A 21,599-nucleotide genomic window follows, 5' to 3' on the forward strand; every position below is an offset into this window, starting at 1 on the left:
CGTCGGCGTTCATTCCTGATTAAGTTGGACCCCAAGCTGGGCGACTTGGCTTCGTCTGAGGCAGGGGCCGTCGCAGAAGGCGGGCTTTTTGGCGAGCCTTTTGTGAAGGAATTAGGCAAGTTTGTGGCCCCCTTCACGAGTTTGGACAAGGCCCAGTCCTATATTAGGCGGGTCCTTCAGTCTCGTTTTCCCGGCGGGGCCGGTCGTGGCAGGGGCCGCGCGACCGGCCGTGGCAGACAGCATAACCCTGGTAGGGGACAAGGCTCCGGACGTGGTCAATACAACACTTCCGCCAATTTTACCAACTTCTACCCGACGAGAGGGCAGAAATTCCGGGGGCGCGGAGGTTACAAGAACACCGCCGGAGGATCCACAAGTAGCGGTAAGTCTTATTTCCCCTTCTCAAGTTCGTATTGGGGGTCGACTAGCGCACTTCGGAGAGGCCTGGGGAGCCATCACGAGCGATGCCTGGGTCCTGCAGACCGTTCGGGGTTTCCACATAGAGTTTTACGAAGCACCCCGCCAGGCAAGCCTTCCGCATCCGATAAGTTTTTCCGCGGCCGATGCATGTCTTATCGACGAGGAAGTTTCCGCTCTACTCCGCAAGAGGGCAATCTGTCGGTCGACTCTGCATCCCCAGGGCTTCTTGAGCAATATCTTCCTAGTGGAGAAGACAGATGGGGGCGGCGGCCGGTCATCAATTTGAAGGAGTTCAATGGCTGGTTGATATATCGCCATTTCAAAATGGAGGGGATCTATCTCCTTCGGGATGTGCTCCTTCAGGGCGACTGGATGGCACGCTTGGATCTAAAAGACGCATATCTTCTAGTCTCGATTCACCCTCCTCATCGCCGCTTTCTGCAGTTTCAGTGGAGGCATCACATGTACGAGTTTACTGTCCTTCCGTTCGGGCTGTCCTTGGCACCCTGGTGCTTCACAAAGGTACTCCATCCGGCAGTGGAGTTTCTGCGGAGCCAAGGGGTGCGTCTGATCATATATCTAGACGATATCCTCCTCATGGCACAATGTCCTCGGAGATTGCTTTCTCAGCTGCATCAGGCGGTTTCTCTCTTACAGGGCTTGGGCTTTATCATCAATGGGGACAAGTCGATTTTACACCGAATCAAAATATAGTCTTCCTGGGGTTTGTGGTAGACTCAGTTCACGCGTCTTTGAGCCTCCCCAGCGGAAGATGGCCAAGATTCGGCACATGTTACGACAGACTATCTCCAAGTCCCACACCTCCCTCCATCAGATTGCCCGGGTGGTGGGCCTTCTTTCCTCATCCATCCAGGCAATCTTTCCGGGACCCCTGCACTATCGTGCGCTGCAGCGCCTGAAGGTTCATCATCTTCGGGGGGGCGTGTCGTACGACCAGAAAGTTTCTCTGTCGGAGGAGGTCAAGGAAGAAATGTCCTGGTGGCTCGCCCACATGGACGCCTGGAATGGCAGAGCCATTTTCGGAGCCGCTCCCGACATGGTGATAGAGTCCGACGCCAGCAGGTCGGGGTAGGGCGCTCGCTGCGGCAACTTCTCTACTGGCGGTGCTTGGTCATTAGAAGAGCAGGAGCTCCACATCAACTGTTTGGAGCTCGCGATCCAGTGTTGGACCAGAGACAGGGTTCGCTGCTGCGTCCTTTTGAGAATGGACAATGTCTCCGCGGTGCGTTACACCAACCGCCTGGGGGGCCCTCAGTCGCAGGCTCTGGCGAACCTGGCGAAGGAGTTTTGGGGTTTTAGTCTCGATCATCACATATCCGTGACTGCAGAGTATCTGCTAGGCCAGGCCAATCAGGTGGCGGACTGGCACTCCCGGCATTTGCGGGATTCCAGCCAATGGAAGCTGAACGTTCGGGTTTTTCAGTGGTTAGCCAACCTTTGGAGGCCTTTCTCGGTGGATCTGTTTGTGTCCCGTCTGGACCATCAACTTCCGAGATTTTTCAGTTGGAGGCCGGACCCTCTTGCGCAGGCAACGGACGCTTTCCTGCAGGAGTGGGGTCAGGAACGGAGTTATGCGTTCCCTCCGTTCTCCATGATTGTGAGATTGGCCGCTCAGGCACGCCGGCAGAGGGCGGAGATGGTCATGGTGATGCCGTTTTGGAGGTACCAAGTATGGTTTCCAGTTCTTCTGGAACTTTCTTGGGATTTTCCAATCCCACGCCCACTGTTTCCTCATCTTCTTCTGAATCCGAACGGGGAACAACATCACCTGATCGCTCAGGGTTCTCTCCACCTGATGGCATGGCGGCTTTCCGGCGACGCTGGTCGCTCCCAGGCCTTTCGGGACCGGCTGAGCACCTCTTATCAAAGGCCTGGGCTCCAAGCACCTCCAAACGCTATCGGTCTGCCTGGACGAAGTGGTTTAGTTGGTATCTTCGACGGGGTTTGGATCCTGTGGTCGCGGGCATCATTCCCATTCAAAATTTCTTGCCGGAAATGGCGACGGACGGCCTGGCATATCGAACCATTAACACAATGCGCTCGGCTATCTCGGCGGCCCATTGTCTTGTGGAGGCTGTGCCTGTGGGCGAACACCCTTTTGTCTGTCGTCTTTTGAGGGGAATTTGTTTGTCTTTACCCCCGGAACCACGTTATTCGGTCTTATGGGATGTCAATGTGGTTCTTAATTTGTTTTTATCTTGGCAGTCAAATAAGTACCTGTCTGTGATGGAAATCTCGGCGAAGCTAGCCATGCTGCTATGTCTGGTCTTTTGTCGTAGGGTCTCGGATGTGCGTGCGCTGGACATTACTGCGCGAGTGTTTTCTCCAGATGGCGTGACTTGTACCATTGGCCGCCGAACAAAATCGGCTTCGAGGACAGTCTCGTATCCGGCCTTTGTGGATGTGCCCAAACTTTGTGACGTAAATTGTCTGAAGGCTTATGAAGATATAACCTCTGAGTTACGTCCTCCAGGCGAGAGACAGCTTCTCATTGCATTAAGAAAACCGCACAACGCAGTCTCCTCCCCCACCATTGCTAGGTGGGTGCGGTGGGTCATGCAAGAGGTGGGTATAGACACAAAACAATTTGGTGCTCATTCCGCCAGGGGAGCAATGGCGTCGAAAGCGTTCTCTCTGGGGGCTCGCTTGGAGGATTTAATGCGAGTTGCGGACTGGTCTTCAGATTCCACTTTTAAATGGTTTTATTTTAAACCAGTGGTGGATTTAGCACATTTGGTGGCAAGTAAGCTTTGAACTAGCATAATCGGAGCCTCCGGTCCTGCTATAGAATCGAAATTTGCCTAGCATAGTAACGGTAAGTTTCAATTCTATTAAGGACACGGAGGCGAGGATTATCCCTCCCTTGGCACATTCTGTGCGAACTCACCCGTATGGCAGTAAGTAAAATGTTTTGTTTGCACCACAGGTTGTTGGCATGTTTAATCTTTGCTTGATAATGGTGTGGTGATGAGTTATACCGTTTCAGGGTCTTTACGATATGTGATTTGTTTTCAGGGAATGATGGTTCCAAACAAGACCAATAACTTTGAGGCGTTCGCGCGAAGACAGAGGAGGGACAACGGATGTAGGAGACCTTCTACCAGAGGCTGACACTGAAGAAGGACTACGGTTGGATGGGACTGTGACTCATGGGAGCTGTAGTCTTATGGACTTGTGTTGTTGTGATTTATCTCTCAGGATCGTTTCCCCTGATTTGGGAATAGAAATGTTGATTTTTTTTTTTGGCTGCTGTGTAAAAAATATGTTTATTAAAGCGAAGAAGGAAAAGCATAATCCTCGCCTCCGTGTCCTTAATAGAATTGAAACTTACCGTTACTATGCTAGGCAAATTTCGATTCCTTTCTGTAAATTATTTTTATTGGCACCACCATGGGAATTAATGAATTGCTGATTGCGACAGCATCAACTTCTAGTCCCACATGGCCAAGAATAGAGGCATTGTTGTAGGGACCTCATATGATGCCTGGCATGAAGGACCATAAAAATGCAGAATATAATTGATGCTAGTGGGTATAGCATATGTTGGAGCTTATAGTAGATTAAGACTCTTCAGGTGGATAGATGAGTCTTCTCTCCACACAATACCACAATACAGTTTCTGTGACTGAGTATCCAAGAATGTATCAAGATAAGAGTATCCTTTATTACCAGAGAGACCATAGACTTTTTGAGGTTGACTCGAAGACTCAATTGGGATAGAGTGTTCAGACTTACTTGAAAATGCTTCAGTCCCCTCTGATGATGCTGCCTTAATTAGCCAGCCTTCTAAACCGAGGAATACTAAGATGTTCTGTTTCCTCAGATTTGCTGTGATCACAGCCATACATTCTGCAAATGTTCAAGAAGCTGACTTAAGCCTAAATCATAAGACTTTGCCTAGGAAATGGTCATTGCCTACTATAAAATGTAGGAGTTTCCAATGCTCAATTATTGTGGGGATATAGAAATAGGCATGTTGTAGGTCTACTGCACATATCCACCATCCTTGATGAAATTGAGGGTACATCTGATGTAATGCCAGCATCCGGAATTTATCTCCCCATATGTATCTGTTTGTTATTCAAAGATGAAGAATAGGTCTGAATGCTTCATTTGGACCATTTTTTTCAAACCAGGAAGTATCAGCAAAAGATACCGGTTCCTTGTGGATTGGGAACCTCCCCCACTGCATCCTTCTGTTATAGGATGTTTACTTCCCTTCGAAGCAACTCCTGATGATATATAGAAGTTTCCGTGGGGTATAGTAGGAGGAGAAGACCCATCTGTTTGTTGTTATCAAGAGCCACTCTGAGATATGACTGAGTATGCTTCCCACCACCAAATTGCGTATAGGACAGGAGGGAAGGAGGAAGTCATGGTTTGGTGAGGGGTGGGTGGGGCTTCACTGTATCCGCAGTTTCTTTCTGGCCACCTCATCTTCCAGAGGACTTAAAAGGTTGACAAGACTGCATTTGATGGTGTTGTTGATTTGACCATTGTGGGGCTTGAACTCTCTGGGGAAAGAAGCATCTTTCATATGGTCTATATCTCTTTTTATACCCTTTCTGCTTTTAGAGACAAAGGGGCACATGCATAAAGGTAGGCAATTGCTATTCCATAATTGTGATTATTAAGGAATCGCAATAATGGAATCACAATTGCCTATGCATGTAGGTTTCACCAAAATATTAACACTAACTACACGTTCCTTAATTGCGAATAGCAAATTTCGATTCGCAATTAAGGAATAGCTTCCTATTCAGTCCTATGGGCCTAGAGGCCCATAGGACTGAATGGGAATTGAATGTGTAATTTGCGAGTATCAAATAGGTACTCGCAAATTGCGCATGCGATTCCAAGGGTGCAAGGGGGCCAAAAGGACACCCTGATGCACCCCCAAAATTGGGATGTGTGCACATGTGGTGCACACACATGCCCTTAGGGCAGTCCATTTTTCAAAGTTTTTGCAAATTACCACCAACTTGCAGTTGATGGCAACTTGTGTTTCGTAAATGCAAAGTCGCATTTATGAAATGCTTGTTGCAATTTTCAATTCCCTAAATGCATTCGCAATATAGGTAATCACAAAATTTGCGATTACTGTCAAATAACATGGCAGCATCCATGAACAGCCAGATCCAAAATATTGTACACTACACTAATTATTTAATTGGCGACAAGTATACCCTCAGTAAAAATGTCTTAAAATTCCTGCAAATATTCTTTCAGTAATAGTAGTAATTTATTGAATCTTTAGAGACAATCCCAAAGAGATGTGTAATTTCCCCCCAAAAGTCGAGTGGTACTGGCAGACTTCTTTGTTCTCATTTTAAAACCACACATCTTTCTTCCTACTGAATCCATTCTCTTGCTTTCTACACCTAGTGCAACAAAAGAAGGAGTGACTGATTCCTTTGTGGACGATAAAATTACGGTCTCCGTAATAGGGTCCTTTCTGTGGAAGAGAGGAGTTCTATACTTCTTTGAAAGAGTAGGTGGTGCAGACGTTATCAAAGCCGGAAGCAAGATGGCCGCACATTAGTGGAGCTCTGCTGGTCTGTGCCATAATCCATCAAGAATCCTGTATCTCTCCTGGCCATCCGATGACCTACCACAATGCAGCTGAAACCTCTGACCATCTTCACCAGACTGATATCATTGCAGTGGCCATCTGTGCCAGTTTTGGGTAATAAATGCTGTTTTTCGTTTTACACTGACAAGATGGCGGCGCCCATGCTCTGACTGCCACGAGTGCTGGATGCGGACTCTGGTCGGTAGAACTTCAGCAAGGTATTGCCGCCGGTTCGTGAAAGAAAGTTGAGCTGACTGGAATATATTGTGGCTGCTGTGATGTACGGCGGCATTGAAGCGGACGGCGTGTAAAGGTTAGAAGCGGGGTGTAGCGGCCACTGAGGCTGACTCCTCGCGCAGAGCGCAGACTAGTATCGGGACGACGCTGATCGCCTTTGCCCGCTGTGTTGAGTGATCCGCCGTCGGCCCTACAGTCTATTGGCGGCAGGGCGGATTTGCGGCTCCGGTAAGAGGGTGTATTGAGGTGGCGAGGACGTGACACGCTGATTGCTGAGTGTGCCGGCTATGGTGCTTGGAACATATGTGCGGTGGCTTTGAACTTGGGAGCGGTGATGAGGCTGCCCTGCTGTCGGCATTGGAAGCTGAGACAAGCTGAAGTCTGGGGATCTGTTTTGGCCCACCATCTTGTGCACTGCAGAGACTGGGGTTCCGTGACATGTGTTTATAAGACTGCTGCTGGCGAGTGCAAGAGGAGTATTTCAGTAACATCAGTCGTGTCATATACGGTTTCTAACTCGGAGAGGCCTCTATACAAAATTGGGCATTGGAAGACTGTAATAATATCCACGGGGGTGTGCCAGTCCCGGCAGTAAACTGGCGGCCATTTTGACTGCGGAGCAACGTGGCTGTGGATCCAAGAGCCGTGTGGGGAGGGCGGAGGAGCTGGCTCACTCTGCGCAGACAGGCTGCGACTGGATCGTCCCTGGGTGGTTACAGATACTGGTGCATGTCATTAGGTTCGCTGTGTGGGCTGCCCAACCGTCTTTACGTATTACACACGAAGATTGCACAGGTACCTACTGCTGCCACGCGGACGCCTGTGGTGGTGAGACAGGGGTGTTAAGACTCCTCCCACTCACGTTGGCACTTCGGGCTGTACCGTGACGCTTGCAGGTGTACGATTAAAGCTAAGATGGGCAAGCCAGACAAACAGTTGCAGCCCAAGCTGTCCTTTGAATCCAAGCGTCTTAAAAAGATGGCAACACAGGCATAAAGTCTGGAAAAGGGAACCGACACCGGACAACAGGACCTCCTACAAACTTGCCACCCGGAAACACCACCAGCTGATCCGCGCCGCCAAGAAAACAGCATTCAAGGACCGGTTGGACAACAACGCACACAACTGCAAGGAACTCTTCAACATCGTGAAAGAGCTTTCCAACCCCAGCGCAGGAAACAACGACATCACCCCATCGCAAGACCTCTGCAACTCCCTCGCCTCATACTTCCACAACAAGATCACGGACATACACAGTAGCTTCAACAACCAACCAACGCACACCATGACCGACCAACCACCCCCCCCCACCACCACCCTCCACGCCTGGACCCCGATCAGCACCGAAGACACCATCCGCACGATGAACTCCATCCACTCCGGATCACCGACCGACCCCTGCCCTCACCACGTCTTCAACAAGGCCGACGCTGTCACCGCACCCCACCTGCGAGACATCATCAACACATCCTTCGACACCACCATCTTCCCTGAGAGCTGGAAACACGCCGAACTCAGCGCTCTACTCAAGAAACCAACAGCGGACCCCACCGACCTCAAGAATTACCGCCCCATCTCGCTTCTCCCGTTTCCAGCCAAAGTCATCGAGAAGACCGTCAACAAGCAGATGGCCGCCTTCCTCGAGACGAACGGATCCCTCGACCCCTCACAGTCCGGCTTCCGAGCCAAACACAGCACCGAGACCGCCCTCATCGCCGCCACCGATGACATCCGAGCCCTGATGGACAATGGAGAAACAGCGGCCCTCATCCTCCTAGACCTCTCCGCGGCATTCGACACGGTCTGCCACCGCACCCTAGTACGGCGCCTCAGCAACATCGGAATCCAGGACAAGGCGCTGGAATGGATCATCTCCTTCCTCGACGGAAGAACACAGAGAGTCCGCCTACCACCGTACAAGTCAGAGGCCTCCGAAGTCATCTGCGGCGTCCCCCAAGGATCATCTCTGAGCCCCACCCTCTTCAACGTCTACATGAGCCCCCTCGCGGCCATCGTACGCAAACACAACCTCAGCATAATCTCCTACGCCGACGACACCCAGCTGATCCTCTCCCTGACCAACGACCCCGCCGCCGCCAGAGCCAACCTGCACGAAGGGATGAAAGAGGTAGCCGAGTGGATGACGTCCAGCCGCCTGAAACTGAACTCGGACAAGACGGAGGTCCTCATCCTGGGCTCCTCACCCTCCGCCTGGGACGACTCCTGGTGGCCTCCCGCCCTGGGCACCGCACCCAAACCGACGGACCATGCACGAAACCTGGGCTTCACCCTGGACTCCTCCCTCTCCATGACCAGGCAGGTCAACAACGTCTCCTCGGCGTGCTTCAACATCCTACGCATGCTACGGAAGATCTTCTGGTGGATCCCCACAGAGACCAGGAAGACCGTCACCCAGGCCCTCGTCACCAGCCGACTGGACTACGGTAACGCCCTCTACGCCGGTACCACCGCCAAGCTCCAGAAGAGACTCCAGAGGATCCAGAACGCCTCAGCCAGACTCATCCTCGACATCCCACGATCCAGCCACATCTCCGGACATCTGAGAGACCTTCACTGGCTCCCCGTCAACAAGAGGATCACCTTCCGCCTCCTCACCCACACACACATAGCCCTACACGACCAAGGCCCGAGCTACCTCAACAGCCGAGTCAACTTCTACGCTCCCAAACGCCACCTCCGATCAGCCAACCACGCCCTCGCCGCCGTCCCCCGCATCCGAAGAGCGACTACAGGAGGAAGGTCCTTCTCCTACCTGGCCGCCAAGACCTGGAACTCCCTCCCGACCGACCTGCGCCTGACCCAAGACCACCTCTCCTTCAGGAAGAAGCTGAAGACCTGGCTGTTCGAGCAGTAGCGGCACCCCCCCCCCCAGCGCCTTGAGACCCTACGGGTATGTAGCGCGCTTTATAAGTGATTGATTGATTGATTGATAATCAGACACTGAGACGGACATGGAAGCAGGTGGTAGTAGCAAACTGGAGCGTATGATGATGGCCATGCAGCAAAGTTTGCGCACAATCGACAGCAACATCGACACTCTTAATCTTCACATGGATAACATGGCCTCAAAGCTAGACAAGCACGGTGTACGCATAGCCGATGCGGAGCAACGAATCTCCAACACGGAGGATAAAGTGGAGTCCGTTACGGAATCCTGCACGCAAATGGAAAAGTTACTGGTGGTGATACAAGCGAAGAACGAGGATTTAGAAGCCAGGTCGCGGCGGAATAATCTGCGTATTACCGGAGTACCTGAGTCCACTAATATAGGGAAGATGGAGCTCTATGTTGAAGATATGCTCAAGACGATGTTGGGAAAGGAATACTTTTCTAACATGCTGGTGGTGGAACGGGCGCATCGATCCCTTGCACCGCGCCCGGTCCCGGGGTCGCCACCTCAGCCGATAATTGCCAAACTCCTTAATTATCGTGATAGGGACACGGCACTCTGACTGGCAAGAGAAATGGGCATTTCTAAGTACCAAGGAATGGAGGTCGCACTATTTCCAGATTTCACCACCACGGTGCACCAGGCCCGATGGGAATTCCAGCTGGTCAAAAAGAAACTGCACACATTGAAAATACAGTACGCTATGCTTTACCCGGCTGGACTAAGAATTTACCATGGCAGTATACCCAAGCTCTTCAATAATCCAAAAGATGCTATGCAGTTCTTGAAACAGCAGGAGTGAAGAGAAATGGCAAGAGAGGCCGGGGCAGAAGCAGACAATGAGGACTGACGAGCCTAGCTATGGACCTATCCAGTCTAGTACCAATGTTGATAATTTCCTTGTATTGTGTGTCCTCACAGGATTTTCCTTTTCAGGTTTGGTACCTATGTAATTTGCGGTAAGCAGTGTAGAATAACACCATCAGGTTTAAATAGGCTCTAATTGGCATGGGTGACGAGGATCAGAGGGTATAGGGTTTGGTAATGGTAGCCCCGTTAGCTATATCTATATAACTGGTTACAGATTGAGATGTATTATTTGTTTAAGAGTAATATTATTGATAGTAAGATGGCGCAATTACATAATGTTTATTTTGACTGTACTGATGGTCGCATTATCGGGGTTGCACAGCAGGCTTGCTGTGCTCTGTCGAAGAGATCTTTTTGGATGAGCTACTTATGATTCTGTTGTGCTGGGATGAGCTGTGGAATGATGCTAGAGATTGCCTTGACCCCCCCTTACTACATCAAGGGGGTCGGCGGGCAGCTGACGTCCTCCATGAGGGTACACCCCACACAGTTATTGGTTGGGATACTATACTGTGTGCGGAATAGTCGCTCACAGCGGGATGGGAAGTTCTTTTTGATTCTTATGTTGAGTACATTGGGGTTCCTCAGCGCGATTGGGATGCTGGGGTGGGTGGGGGGTTTCTCTATGGGGATGTCTGGATATAATATTGTGACATACAGAGTACATGGTTGGTATAAAGTCTGCATATGCAAGCAGCAATATGAAGTTAATATTACATACGCTATGCTAAGTAGAAATAATGTCAACAGAGGAAGGTAAAATAAATTTGATAACTTGGAATGTCAGAGGTCTTAATAATCCCAAAAAAACTAGGCAGGTGTTGGCATACCTTGATCGTCATAATGTGCAGGTGGCACTATTGCAGGAAACACATCTCACCAGGAATGCTGCAACAGCGATTGCCACGAAATAGGCCGGGGCTCGTTTTGCCTCTTCCTACTCCTCCTATGCACGGGGGGTTATGGTTTTAATTAAATAACACATCCCTTTTGTCAGTACGCATGAGGACATTGATGACAATGGCCGATACGTAATAGTACAGGGTAAGCTGTGCGGTACTTTGGTCACGATAGTCAATGTATATGGGCCAAATATAGATGACCCGGATTTTTTTGAGACACTGTGGAACAAAATATACAGGTTACTGCCAGTTGCAATTATTTGCGGGGGAGATTTTAATGTTGTGTTGAACTCTACGCTAGACCGTCAATCTAATGCAGAGCCTGTTATAAAAAAAGCTGCACAGGCGGTCAGAAATGGTATTCAGGACCTGTTTCTGACGGATGTTTGGAGGTTGAGGCACCCCGGGACACGGGAGGGCACTTGTTACTCATACACTCACAACTCATGGTCGCGCCTTGATTATTGGTTGACTACTACTGATGTTAGCACGTGCATCACCACGGTTGTGCATTTGCCTCGTACACTGTCCGATCACTCTCCAGTATTGCTTACTATGCTGATACCAACATATACGCCGCCCCAATTTTAGTGGAGGCTACAGCCCTCGGCGTTGCAAGATCAAGTTTTTAGAGAAGGAGTGCGAGAGGCCGTTGAAAATTATTTCACTGACAATGTAGGGTCAGTGCAGAGCTTGGGCACATTATGGGAGGCCTTTAAATTGACAATACGTGGGGTGTGTATAGGCTTGCAGGCTGGAGTGCTTAGGTCGCTGCCGGATTCAATGAAAAGTATTGAGCAAGATCTATTGCACTTAGAGCGTCAATATGAAGACACGCCACAAAATACTACTTTGGCCACAATACGTTCTCAAATCACTGAATATAATGAGTTGGCGGAACAGGAAATGAGGCACATGTCGCGTCGCTGGAAGGCCAGATACTATGCTGAAGGTGGCAGACCGGGCCGAGCTCTAGCCATTAAGATCATGGAACCGTGGGCGAGAAATTGCACAGTACAGTCGATCACAGAGGATGATACAGTTTGTTGCGACACAGTAGGTATGCTTGTAAACCATTACATATCTATGAATAGTAGTAGGCAAACCGCTGACGAGGAAGACATAGCACAATACTTAGCAGATATAGCTTTAGTTTGGTTATCAAAAGGGCAGCAGGATTTCCTGATGCACCCACTAACGGCTGACGAAATCAGAGATGCTATTACTGCTCTGCCGAAGGGCAAGGCTACAGGAACAGATGGACTCCCAGCAGAGTTATATAAAGAATACATAGATATCTTAGTGCCACACATTCAGGCTATGTATGGCGAAGCCTATGAACAGCAACGGCTGCCAGACACACGCTTCTTGAGGCCCTAATTATAACACTATTAAAGCCGGGGAAAGCCCCGGATCACTGTGACTCTTACAGGCCTTTGTTGCTAATGAACACAGATGTTAAGATACCAGCGAAGGTACTGGCAACCTGGTTGCGCTTAATTATACCCGTTATGGTGTTGCCGGATCAATCGGGGTTTATTCCAGCCCGTTCCACAGCACATAATTTAAGGACGTTATTCGAGGTAATGCATCTTTTGGACCCTATATGCCAGCAGCTGCAGTCCTGTTAGATGCCGCAAAGGCATTTGATTCGATTTCCTGGCGATATATGTTTGCGGTGTTGCATCGTATGGGGGTGCCATATTGCTACACTAATTGGATTAAATTACTGTATACAGACCCAGTGGCCAGGGTGCGGGTAAATGGACAGACATCAAACACATTTCCAATTAGGCGCGGCATGAGGCAGGGATGCCCACTTCCACCCCTGCTATTCGCGGTAGTATTAGAACCGCTGGCATGTGTGTTAAGACAGAGGCACGCGAAAGCAGCATTGCGTGTTCTCCAGCGTCCACTAGGGGTGTCCATGTACGCAGACGATGTGGTATTGTATGTACAGGAGCCTGCGGTATACCTGGAACAACTAATCAGAGAGTATATCCGGTTTGAGTGGTACTCAGGCCTTGGAATTATTTGGAACAAATCAGTCATGTTATCTCTGACAGAGAGTACCATACATATTGAATTGGGTTACCCTCTAGAATGGACTGCAGACCCAGTAAAATACCTGGGTGTCTGGGTACAAAGAGACCCGCAGGTTGTCATATGTTCCAAATATGGTACAGCGATCTCCAGGCTTGAGGAACAGGTATCCGGATGGATTAAACTACCGCTGACGTTTGCAGACAGGGTGGCACTGATTAAAATAGTGGTGCTGCTGACATTTTTATATTTGTTTGTAAATGTTCCTATTCATCTCACCCAGCATTTTTTCAGTACACTGCGATCCTTACTGATTAACCTGAGGAGCAAAAAACCGAGGGTCAAATGGGAGACGTTAACACGACCGTATGAGATGGGTGGCTTCACAGTACCCAATATGCAACTGTATTATTTGTGTGCACAAGCACAGTATGTTTTTATTGGCAAAACGCACCACCATTTACGCCGCATATTGCGGTTGAGGCGGTTGCGGTACACCCAATCCCACTAAAGACGATGATTGTCAACAATACTACTGTCTTTGAGCGTGACTAAATTGACACAGTGCAGTGTACGTCTAGAGCCTGGCAGGACTTGGGAAGGCGTGCTCAGCGACTTCCGTTATATGCGCCGGCGATGCCGCTAGTACATCATATGGCTATATCGGTGACAGGCGAGACGGACTCCCTTAAGGCACTGCATAGTGTTGGGGCGCAGACTATGGGTGACATATATCCTAATAGGAAGTTCATAAATCTGCAGGACTTTGTACGAGACCGGAAGAATACTGCTATGTTAACATTCGTTTATAGCAGGCTTAGGGCTGCGGTGCGGGCCCTGTACTCCTGTTTCCCGGATGAGCCGCCAGCATTAGGGGCTTTACAACTTATTTACACCACATAAACTAGAAACAAATTAGTTTCACGCTTCACTGCCTCACAGCTGGACAAAGCGAATAGTGAAACGGGTCCTATGGACAAATGGAATGCTATATTGCTTCAGCCACTAACAGAGGAGGAGTGGAGGTGTGTTGTAAGTTAACAGGTCAATTTGCTGCCAACGGCAATCTTAAGCTTATTTGTCCATCAAATGTACTACACGCCAGCACAACTCTACAGGTATGGTTTGAGGGTCTAACACTGTTGTAGGAGATGTGGGGCTGACAATGCAGATTTTCTACACTTGGCGTGGACATGTCCAAAAGTGGCAGATTTCAGGGGAAAAGTCGTGATGGCCTTAAAAAAAACGGTGGGGGAGTCAATAGAATGTGATGTGAAAGTCTGTTTACTGGGTAATGTACTGAGGTTAAAGGCTACCAATTGGAAATATGTGGCAATAGCACTACAGCTGGAAAAACGTAGGATCTCACTCAGTTGGGATGGTAGGCCGGCGCCTCAGCTGGCGCCCTGGTTACAAGATATAGCCTATTGTCGTGATCAACTCACCTGTTATGCGGAAGAACTTCCAAGTGCTTCAAGACCACATGACATTCGGGGCCCATTCACTGCCTTTATGCTAACCAACACTGCTGACTGATGACAATCAAGATGTAGATAAAGAATATCTTAGGGCAAGAAAGCAAAAGACATCCAATTGATGTACGGAATGCAGAACAAATCAAAACATTCACCCACAGTCAAGAGATCTGGGTTAAATCCATCATTCTTTTGCTCGCCATGCCACCCCAGTTTAGACCTGTCCATATGCAAAACAGTCTTGCCCCTGTGCCACATGGGAACAGTCCAGCCCGAACTGCCAAGCCAGGTCCTCTCTGGACCGGAAACAACCATCCTAGGACCGGTTTTGATAAAGAATATCTTGTCTTCTTTCAGATGAATCTCTGTTCTGATAATACCTTGAACCTCTGTAATGCTCCATCAGTTGCTGCTATGTGTTCTATACAAATGTGACCATGATGTACGGTTACCTTTGATGGTTATAATATGAAAACTTATAAATACAAATTTAAAAAAATAAAAAACTTTGCTGCCCCTCTAATCAGTACCTCATTGAAGGTAGTAAGATCTACTGATGAAAAGATTGCAGGAGGTGAATCAGAGTGTTGGAGAGTAATCATGGATAGAAGAACGACCTAAGGAAGTGGAGCAAGATGGAGATCGTCTTCTTTAACAAGATCGTCTACTGGAATGTTTAGACAGAGAATGCGAGTTTGTCCTCCCTCTAGAAGTCTTTCTGGACCACCCTCAAGATTATCTAAATCGTGATCTTGGCCTTCTCTAGTGACTCTTCTCTCTTGGATGTCTTATTGGTGTTCTACAGCGAGAACTAGACTGCAAAGGAGATCTAAAAGCACCTGAGTAGCACGGGTGCCTGGGGGGAAAAAGTGGAGATTTTGAACCTCTTGGTGAAGGTGTGGAAAAATGAACTACCTCAGGGGTGAATTCTTTTGAAGTGGAATAGGTTCAAGAATATTCAGAATCAGAGGTTAGAAGGCCTTTCTCTGTAAGTCATTGAACAATAATGCTACTCGACGTTGATGGTGATGTAGGTGTCGAAGGCGAATGGAACTTCAATGGCATGCAACGGGGGTGTCGACGTCACAGTTTGTTTCGATGCTGATTGTCCAGAATCTGTCGGTGATGACGTATGTTTTTTCAACACTATCTTCAATGCTGTACATGTGAGAATGTTGCCAAACTTCGACATCATGCTTCTTGAAGTCGAACGGGAGCAATGTCTCTTCCTCTGGTGATACCTCTCCTTGGATCTACACTTAAGGGATTTCTTAGAGCAAGAAGAGGAAACTCTGGCACAAGGATGACCTACCCCTTGACCTACAGATTTATCAGCAGCTGCTCAAGTCTTTCCTGTCGGCTGTGCAGACTGATCTTCGTCTTTAAAGGTGCGTGCTCCTGAAGAACGTTTGGAAGTGGTTGGACAGTTTCAGGACGATGGCCTTCAGAAAGGCATACACTGTAGAGTCTGTGAAGGTCTGATGGCACCATTTTCTTGCCACAAACAGGAAACTTCACAAACAGTAAAGGCATCCTGAAAAAAAATATATTATTATAAAAATATTTAAATGTACTCAGTGTTAACGACATCAAGTGAAACAGTATCAGGTACTGAAAGATTTCCAATGAGGAATAAGGCTAAAAGTCAGTGCATCATGATCCTGTTACCAGAAGTCAGAAAGATTAACCAACCTATTAGTTGTCTGTGGGGCATTTCCAGATGTGTTGCAATGAGGCCTTGAGGACAAGCTCAAATGGAGGTCCCATAAACCTTGAAAGGATAATATTTAATTTCCACGGAGAAGGTCTGAAAACTGGGAGAAAAACATTCCAAATGCCCTCCGGGAAGTCCTTAATCACTGGATCTTGAAAAAACTGGTTTTCAATAAACGTTTCTTGAAAGCAGTAATGTCTGCCAGGTGAACTGTTTTTGAAGAAAGTTGTACATTTGTTCTGCAAAATGAAGAAGATATGGCAGTAAAGTTTGCTCATGTCAGCTAGTGCTACTAGGATCTGTGGTGTTGTTATGGGTACACCGGAGCAGGATCTTTCCATTTAAAAAATAGGAAGCTCTGGGGGAAGTGTGTTCAGATTTCTTTAGAACATCCATACTAGCCTGTGGAACGTTCAAATGGGCATATCGCATGGAGCCAGGATGCCAAATTCAACAATGGGCGGCAGGGATGTTGGCCTTGCACTTCCGCAAGAGGTCCGGTCTGCATGTCAATCTTCTGTGTAGTTGTTGTTACTGGTGAAGGAGGTCTGATAACCACCACTGCCACGTCCCTCTAATGCTATGAGAGTCATTCTGGCTCTTGAAGACGTTAGCTTCGTGAGAACTGCTGGGATCAGGGGAATCGGCTGAAAAGCATAGAGAAATATGCCAGACCATACGATTCATCGGGCATTCTCACCTTTGTTACTGGTTGGTAAAACCTAAAAGCAAAATGTGCGCATTTTTTGCTCTCTGCAGTTGTAAACAGGTCTAAAGGAGGGAAACCCAAATCGCAAAATATTTTGTGCAGCATTGAGTTGTTTAGGACCCTTAACTCTTTTTCACATTGAAGTCCTCGATGTTGACAAAGAAAAGCACCGCCTCTCCTCCTCAAGTCTCCTCTTGGATCTAACTCTGTGGGAGTCCTCAGAGATTAAGGGCCTCATGTAGGTAGCTAAATACCGGTCGGTAACGGCCGAAATTCGGTAAATATGCCGTTACCGACCGGTATTTAGACAAGTGAGATGTAGGAGGCCAAAAACAAGTTTTCGGTAAATATGAAGCGGGAAATACCGATTCATAATTACCGAATTCTAAAATACCGATTCATATTTACCGAATACATATTTACCGAATCGGTAAATATGAAGTGGTAAATATGAAGTGGTAAAACTGAAAAAGACATGTAGGAAAATTCGGTAATTAAGAAATCCATGAAATTCGGTAATTAAGAGTCGGTAATTAACACTGAGTGAAAGCAGGTGGTAACCATCAACAGAGCATATAAGCAATCCCAAAATGCAACAGCGTGGACAACATGGCCGCTCTGTATGTCATTGCAAGGCGCCTACGTCTACACGCAGCAGGTCTGGGGATATGGAGACGGGAGGAACGCATCTACAGACAGCGCATCACACTCTTCCAACTGACTGACGCAGAGATACATGAAAGGTACAGGCTACACCCCCAAACCATCATGGACCTGATAAGGGACCTGCACCCACTCCTGGACCAGCCAACAAGAAGGGCGCATGCCATACCACCACATGTGCAGGTGCTACATCTACTGGCATCTGGCAGTTACCAGGGGGTGATAGCTGCGGTGGGCGGTGTATCCCAGAGTTGCCTGTCCCGTTTCTTCAGGAAGTTCCTGGATGCCATGATGCAGAGAATGCACCACTACATCAGCTTCCCAAACACACAGGCTGAACTGCAGAAAACTAAAACTGACTTTTATCACATGGCACAGTTCCCCCATGTCATTGGCTGTATTGATGGCACACACATCCCAATCTGCCCACCAGCTGACACTGAGCACATCTACAGGAACAGAAAGTCCACCCACTCCATCAATGTGCAGGTAATCTGTGATGCAGGGAACATCATCACTGATATTGTAGCGAAGTTTCCTGGGAGCACCCACGACTCTTACATCTTCCAGAACAGTGGGATCTACACACGACTGATTGCCGGAGAATTTGGAGAGGGATACCTGCTAGGTAAGTAACAGTGACGCCCAATGAAACCTGCAAATCATAGTGTATAGAGGCATGTGACTGATGGTTCCCTTTTACTCACCTAGGCGACAGTGCATATGCCTGCCGGTCATTCATCCTCACTCCCTACCTACACCCATCAACCCAGAGTGAGAGACGATATAACGTGGCACATAAATCTACACGCAATGTGGTGGAGCGCACGTTTGGACTACTGAAAAGCAGGTTCCGCTGCCTCCACAAGAGCGGAGGCGCACGCCAGTACACACCGATCAACTGCTGCAAGATCATTGCCACTTGTGCAATGCTGCACAACCTTGCCACGAAGAGAGGTACAGAGGTTGAACTAGCAGATTTTGAGGACAACGAGGATGAGTCAGGCCAGCCAGAGGGCAACGCAGCTGGAGTGTCAACTGCAATAGATGGGAGAGAGAGACGGGCAGAGATCACATGCAACTATTTCTGAGTAAGTAAGGGGACACAGCCAGTTGTGGTATGTCATGACGTAGTTTTAATGCGGCACTATGCCATTACAACAAGATCAAGCCAATCTGGCAACATAGCATATTTACAAGGGGTAAGTCCAGGGTTACGTCACCCATTGGGAATTGGCTACGCAGGGCTGCATCAATGTTTGCGCACACGCGCTGCAGTGTGGGATGGCACGGATTGAGCATCCTTACTACTGCCAACCCCAAGCCGCCTGCTGCTCCTGCGTGCTTCTGGGACGGGGGGTGTGATGCTGCTCTTGCTGCTGGAGTCGATGCTCTCCGCAGCATCCCCTGCAGCAGTTGTGGCCGCCTGACTTGTTAATAGCACCTCAAGTGCACTTGTGACCTGCACCATCCCCCGAGACACGTCGCTGCAGCAGTGTGTCAGGCCCTCCTGCATCGACACAGAGCGCCGGCAGAGTAGAGAAGTGGCAGTTGCCAGACGGTTGAGTGCCCTGGTGTTAGTGTCCCTCCTCTGCCGTTCCCGGCGCCGTGCATCTATGTCAGCATCTAATTTGCTGCACAACTGCTGGATTGACTGGGACATGTCCCGAATGCCCGCTGCCATTTCACCCATCCCCACTGCCATTGTGCTGATGTTCTTGTCCATGTTGACAAATGTTGATTTCATGCACCGTATATGCCTCTGGACTGACATGACTGCCTTTGTTTGCAGGCGCTGTTGTTTTAACATTTTGCCCTCGAGCCCCGAGAAGACACCATGGCTGTCAATGTTTGCTGGTGGACTCTGGACACGCGACCTGCGGCGCCCTCTTGCACCCGTCTGTTCTGCCTGTGAGGTGTAGGGCACAGTGGCATGGCTCCCATCCTGGGGCATAGTAATTTGCTCAGGGCCCCTGCTGTCGTCAGACGAGGTGTCTAAGGCTCGCAGCCTGGCGGCAGCACGCCTCCTCATTCTCACACATGCAGGCGGTGATGTGGCCGGTGACTCAAACATGAGTGGCGATGCTGGCTCTGGGTGAGGTGATGCTGGCTCTGGTTGAGGTGAGGCTGGCTCTGGTTGAGGTGAGGCTGGCTCTGGTTGAGGCGAGGCTGCCTGTGTTAGTGGTGCGGCTGCCTGTGGCACTGCTCCCTGGGCTGAACTTGTGCTGGCCAGAGCTGATCTGTGTGGCCGGTGTGCCCTCTCTCCTGCAGCATGTCCTGTCCTGCGCGATGTCACATCTGTGGACAGAAATGCAACATCGGCTCAGTGTACCTGAAGGGCTGCATTGCAAGCATCACAATAAAATCATGTTACACTCTCAAATTGTCCTCTGCCTGCTTGTGGCTAATGTGTGTAACATGCCTTGTTGTCCTGTGCTATTTACTTCATGGTTGGGGTTTCCCTGACTACATCTCCCAGAATGCATTGCCTGTCTGCACTAACACATGGACTGGAGTGGGATACTCATTTCACAATGGGGGATGTGGGATAGGGGTAGGGGGGGCTACATTGCTGTGCATTCGTCTTACCTTGTTGGGTGGCGGCTCTGGCAGAGCTGTCGGCATCCCCAAGGCCCACGACGCTCTCTTGCTCGATTGTGGCCTCCACCAGCTCCTCCAGTTCGGTGAGGGCAGGTGCCCTGTTGGTTCCACCTCCAGTCTGGCTGGCCTCCTTCTGGATTTCCCCCATCTTCCTCTTGGTTACAATCCTCAGGTCATACCAGCGCTTTTTGAGGACCTCTATGTCCCTGTGGGTCACTCCCACAGCATTGACCTGCGCCTGGATGGCCAGCCAAATATTGCGCTTTTCTGCCTCAGGCACTTGCAGGGACTGCCTCCCAAACAGCTTCTGGTGCTGCTTCACCACCTCCTCCACCAGCACCTGGAGTTCCTTGGGGCTGAATTTCATCTTCCTCCTCCTTTCCCCTCCATCTCTCACTGTCCTCTGCGTCGACATGATGTTTTTGTGCTGCACAAACAGGCACTGGCTCCCTGCCTCTCCTCTGCACTCCAAGCCTCTCCAGAGTCTGTTAATTGTGTGCACCTGCCTGGGTGTGGCCACTTCCTGGTTGGGTGGGGTGTGGTTGCACAGGATTGGCTGTTTCATCCAGTCATGTGATTTTTTTTCCCGATTCGGTAAATACCGATTCGGTATTTACCGATTCGGTAAATTACACTTCGGTATTTACCGATTCGGTAAATATCACCTCGGTATTTACCGATTCGGTAAATTCCGATTCTTGATTACCGAATGCTACCGATTCGGTAAATATTACCGAATTATTACCTACATATAACTTACCGATTCTTAAATACCAATTCGGTACGGTTCGGTATTTAAGAATCGGTAATTTTTATTTACCTACATGAGGCCCTAAATGAGAAACACTGGAAAATGGAACACCATCTCCTTGCTCCTGAGACATTACAGGTCTGTTAGAGAGGGATCTCTGATGTCTTCACCTTTTTTCCAGACCATGAAGGCGAAACTTCCCGTGGTCTTTTAAAGTCTTCTGGAGAAGCTGTTCTAGTACTTGGATCTGTTTGGGATGAGAAAATGCGGAAGACAGGATGAACATGACATGGTAGTCTAACTTAGACATCTTCCTGCCACGGGCAGGGCAGTTTGCAATAAGGGGATGCAATTCCTCAGAAAGGAAAAGCCAGAAAAACACTATAGGCTTTAAGGTATGTCAAGTGAAGTCAGTTTAATTAAGGTTTGAAAAGTTTCCAAGAGAACATTTTTGAAAGGCAGATCTCAGTGCTCCAGAATCCTTTCACTGGGAACTGAAAAAAAAAGACATTCAGGCAACTGCCACCTACAGGGCATGATGGAATACTAGAGGGCTTGACACCATTAAAAACGCCATGTTGATTTTCAGCTCAACATTATTGCAGCCTTTTCAGCCTATATTGTCCACCTTTTTCCCCCCTTAATAAACTTTTGAAAAGGTTCCTGAAAGAGCTTTTTTTAAAGCCTTCTTTGGACAACATTTAAATAGC

This window comes from Triturus cristatus, chromosome 7 (assembly GCF_964204655.1).
Source record: "Triturus cristatus chromosome 7, aTriCri1.1, whole genome shotgun sequence".
In the NCBI taxonomy this organism is placed as follows: Eukaryota; Metazoa; Chordata; class Amphibia; order Caudata; family Salamandridae; genus Triturus; species Triturus cristatus.